The 5361-nt window shown below is 37.2% G+C and overlaps 1 non-coding gene across 1 annotated transcript; it reads right to left on the reverse strand.

The window, feature by feature from the left end:
- Window positions 1-219: 219 nt before the first annotated feature.
- On the reverse strand, window positions 220-291 carry TRNAT-UGU. The gene has a single exon. It is a non-coding gene; the product is annotated as a tRNA-Thr (tRNA).
- Between the last annotated feature and the right edge of the window lie 5070 nt (window positions 292-5361).

The following is a 5361-nucleotide window of genomic DNA, read 5'->3' on the forward strand; positions in this document are numbered from 1 at the left end:
AATTTTTAAAAAAGTAATTGTTTATCATTTTTCTTTCATATTTATTTTACTCATTTTAACTATTTCTTCACGAGTGCCAATGTGATGTGTTTATTTTACTCATTTTAACGAGTGCCAATGATGTATTGTTATTGAAGCAATAAATGCGCGTGTTGAAGCGTTTAACATTGCCCTATATGGTTGTGTATCAAATATCAAACATCAGATCAGAAGTTTCCGTGCCCCCATGCAGGATCGAACTACAGACCTTCAGTTTACAAGACTGACGCTCTACCACTGAGCTATAGGGGCTTTGCCGTTGAAGTTATGCTAATTAATTTAATCACGCATTGTATGTCAAGGTATGAATGTAATCAAATGGTATGTGAGTATGTGACTGTTGTGATTTTAATACTTTGTTTCGAAATCTCTTAATATTTAATAATTATACTGAGTTTTTTTTTTTTTGAAGGTCAATCATGCGATTGTATTAATGAATCAAAGCCGAAATAGCGTCCAGTGGGATAGCATCCCAGTACATAGCTTGATCCTGTGTAAAAGTTAACGAAGCTAATGTATGCGTATGTAAATTAACCAGTCTAGAGACATAATCTAAAGTAATACGATTAAATAAAGACATAAGTGTTCTGCATTGGTCAATTGTGATCCCACCGTACGAATATATCGGCGTGTGATGGTGCCGTATAATTGTAGCCAACTCCATGCAATCCGTGAGTACATTTACTGATGTGTTGTTCCGTTCAAGTAGCCAAGACAGTGCTTCCTTGTACGCCTGTGCCTCCGCCATAATTGGTGAGAAACAAACCGGCAACTTGCCATTTTTTGCTGCCACAAAAGAGCCATCTGGCGCTACTAGTAATATGCCATACGTAGCCTCGCCCGTGCCGTGACGGAAGCCTGCATCCACGTAACACCGCAGACCCCCATCTCCCGGTTCGGTTGGTGGTACCTACGCCGCATCCGGCTGCGCGTGGTAGTCCTGGGCAGCACCGTATGCCTGAAGTGTTGCGGCTGCTGCTCGGGCTACTTGGGTAGGCCGCGTCATAGACCCCTTCCAAATGGCTGAGTTTTTGGTTCTCCAAATATAGTATAACACCGCTACCATCAATCGGGTCTGTTCCTCCGTCAAGACCGCCAAAGCCCCTTTTAGCCATGATGTAAAAGAGTCTGCAATAATATTAATAATAGGCAATTGTGTTATATTCCAAATAAGTGTAGAATATTCACAGAGCACTAGAACATGTAACACATCTTCATGATCTAAACCACACATTGGGCATATTGGATCCAACTCTACCCTTTTAATAATCAAATTAGTGGTTGTTGGCAAAATATCACATATGGCTCTCCACAAGAAAGTCTTCCACTTGGGGGTACTTTCAATTTCCACATTGAGACCCATTTATCAAATATCACGGGGTTATTCTCATAGTCGCCCACAATACGCCTATAGGCATTCTTCACAGTATATATCCCCTTTGGGTCACCCATCCAATACCACGAGTCCTCGTAATTAGGACTAACATGGATCATATTAATTCGTTCTACATCTTCAGGAATAAACAGGTCAGATAAAATATGTCGATCCCAGGTATGTGTCTGTAAATCAATCAATCCTGCAACCCGTGCCTCTCTCAACTGCTCTGGCATTTCTGTTTGGATCAATGGGCTAGGATTATCTCGTAACCATGGATGTCGCCATATTAAAGTTGTCTGTCCATTCCCAATTCTCCTTCGCACCCCCGAGACCACCATTGCATGCGTTGCCATTATACTTCTCCAACAATAACTTGGGCAATTACCAATAGTGGCATCAGTAAAACTGGTTGTGGGATAATACCTTGCTTTATATATTTTTACTGCTAGTGTTCCTAGGTCTGTTAAAAAAGGCCATGCCTGTTTTCCCAACATAGCAAGATTAAAAGCTCTAAGGTCTTTAAAACCCATGCCACCATATTTTTTCGGGACACACAACTTGTCCCAAGCCTTCCAATGTATTCCCCTTTCTCTTCCATTCCACCACCAGTACTTATTCATAGTTCGTTCAATTGTGTGACAAACTGCCTCAGGTAACAAAAAAACACTCATTGAGAAGGTAGGCATAGATTGCGCTACACTTTTCAATAATACTGAGTTATAATTACTTCAAACCTTCAATTACTCAAGTCTTGAATTGGAACAAGGGAAAATTATAGTTTTAGTCAATTAGTTATATCTAAATTGTAGACTCTATCCATGAATTATTATCATATACATATTTTTCATTTAATTATGTTGAAAGTGGCATTTTCAATCCGTTACTTATAGATTTGTTAAAATTAACAACTTATTTTGAATTCCCAAATTATTAAAGAACATATGGGTCATTTTGTAAAATTTTCTAAAATTTCTCCCATGAATCTTCATATATATGCTACTCTTACTGTAAAACCCTTGGTAAATACTTGTTTGTCTTGATTAAGGAAGAATTTGAGAAGTAAAAATGACAAGCAGAAGATTACTTAGGATTGAACATACACCGAATTGAATTCTAAGTTTAATATGTTAATTAGTTTATTAAAATTTCTCATTTTGTTGAATATAAATTACTCTTTTTGATATCTCATTGAGTTCATACCATAATGAGTAATATATGAAATTTAGTTATTTTCATATGTTTGATGTGGTAAATACTGTCGTACCCAAAAATACGTATAAATAGTAAGGTCAGATCCTACGTGGATCATTTTATCGTCTACTTGTTAGTTTAAGTAGTTGAACTCAGGAAATGTGACAATTGGTCAGAGGGTCTCGAGCTAACAATGGTTATGTGGAAAATGCCAAAAGTCCAATCTCCTAGCATTTAATGCGCTATTTATAAGTGGGAGGGAGTACATGTCAAAGACTCGGCATCCGCGACACGTGTGAAATATGCATAGGGAAGGTCGGATGCTCCGTTGATTCCCCCACGTGTGCTAAGGTTCCTGATGTCCTCGTTTTGTTGTGACTGAGTTAAAGCAAAGGAGTAAGGTTTAGCTTCCTAAGTAGGCTAGGTAGGATAGACCGTCCTGACCTGACAAGGTCGGGTTGGACTAAGAAGATAAGGCAGGCACAGACTATTGTTACCTAAGCTATTGCTCGGTCTCCATGTCTAGATCGGGCTGGTCTGTTTGAGGTCAGAAGTGCTCAGGAATAGTTCCTCAGGGTGGCTTGAGGAATTATATTGTGTGTGGAGATTTATACAAAATGTGAATGCAGTGGATTACTATTTTAATCTAAACAATATTTTTGTGTATTATTGTATTTCGTTTGAGATGCAAATTGTTTTTCACCATATCATGGTTTTGGTTTTAGATTTATTAGTAAAAGTTGGGTGGATGAGATAATTATATTTATTGGTCTTTGAATGAAGCAAATAAAAAAAAAAAAAAAAAAACATATTATTATCTAGCATCCACCATTAGTAGCCAATACACTTAGGAAGATTCAATGCACTCTCCAACATTTGTTATTAATCAGCCACCTCGAAAAATGAGACTAACGAAAAAGCAACATCATCATTCTAAATTTAAGAAGCAAAATAATTGAAAGCATGTAGTATGCATTTAGATAAATTAATCTTATTTTTTGCTTGTTAAACCATGTAACATAGGTTATCATTTGGCCGTTTTGGAGCCTATTAAATCATTTACATAGTAGTCTGTATTTTGTACAACTCATAGATGATTTTGGTTGTTTTGGTGTATGTTAAACATGTGTAACTTAGATTATTATTTTGTGCAATTTAAGATGTTATTATGTAGTAAGTGTAGCATATACATGAAAATTCATGGAGGGAATTTGAGAAAATTTTATGAAATGACCAATACGCCCTCTAATAATTTAGAAATTAAAAATTGTTAATATGAACCAAATCGATGAATAATGGATTGAAATTGCCACTTTCAACATAATTAAAAGAAAAAATTTGTATAAAATAATACTTCATAGACCAAGTCTACAATTTATGTATAACTAATCTATATATATATATATATATATATATATATATATATATATATATATATATATATATATATATATAGAATCGCACTCAGGTGCGAATGCTTCGCCCAGGCGCGAAATATGAATGAATTCTGTTCGTCCACGTGTCCAGATCTAATGGATGAGAAACATTGATTTTTTTTAAAAATGCGGTGGCATTTTCGTAAATAATTGAACATCGAGGTGCAAGTAAAATGTATTACAAGCAGGGTTGTAAAAATCCCGCCTAGGCACCGAGTAATCGGCGCCTAGGCGCTAGGCGCCCATAGGCCGTGGCGATTTCCGCCTTAGGCTCCCGCCTAGGAGACCGACCGCCTAGGCGCCCGCCTAGCGCCTAACTCGTCCGATTACGCCGAGTTAACTCGTCAATTTCTGTCGAGTTAGTCGAGTTAACCCGATCGACTCGACCTTGCTAATTTTTTCCATTTATATGACATATACATATAATATGACATATATACACTCGTAGACTAGTTTGATACTTTCAATCTTTGGATGATTGAAGTATTTGGGTATTTCATTTGAGTTTTTTTTTTTAATATTCTTTTGATGTTATGACTTATGAATTGTCATTATGTCATTTATTTGGATGTGGTATTTGATTGAATGTTGAAAATAGCCTCATTAAAATTGTCAAATTGCAAGTCTGCTACTGTTTTTTTCGCGACCGCCTAGCGCCGCCTAGATTCCGCCTAGGCGCCGACTAGGCCGCTTAGGCGCTAGGCGCTGCCCGGGCGCCCGACTAGCGCCCAACGCCTGCTGCAACCATGATTACAAGTGCATGTAAAATGTATTATAGGTGCAAGTAAAAATTTACACTGAGCATCAATACTTAGTTGCACCTATAGTTCTAAGTAGTTGCACCTATAGTTCTAAGTAGTTGCGCACATAGTTATAAGTAGTTGCACCTAGGTGTATGAATGTTTGCGAGTGGTTTTCAGAGGTATTACTACCCGCTGAACTCAGATCAATGAATGTTAACAAGCCAAAATTACATGCACTTATAGGTGAAAGTAGGTGCACCTATAGTTATAAGTAGTTACACCTTTAGTTATAAATAGTTGCACATATAGTTATAAGCACACCCAGACCCAGGTGCATGAATGTTTGCGGAAAGTGAATGCTAACAAGGCAAAATTACATGCACTTATAGGCAAAAGTAGGTGCACTTGTAAGTGATTTTACTTGCACTTCGATGTTCAATTATTTACGAAAATGCCACCGCATTTTTTTAAGTTATTAGATCTGGACACGTGTCGCGCGCTGATTCGTTCGCATTTTCCTCCTGGGCACTTATTCGCACCTGAGTGCATCCATATATATATATATATATATATA

Source organism: Ipomoea nil, unplaced genomic scaffold (assembly GCF_001879475.1).
Source record: "Ipomoea nil cultivar Tokyo-kokei standard unplaced genomic scaffold, Asagao_1.1 scaffold3025, whole genome shotgun sequence".
Classification (NCBI taxonomy): Eukaryota; Viridiplantae; Streptophyta; class Magnoliopsida; order Solanales; family Convolvulaceae; genus Ipomoea; species Ipomoea nil.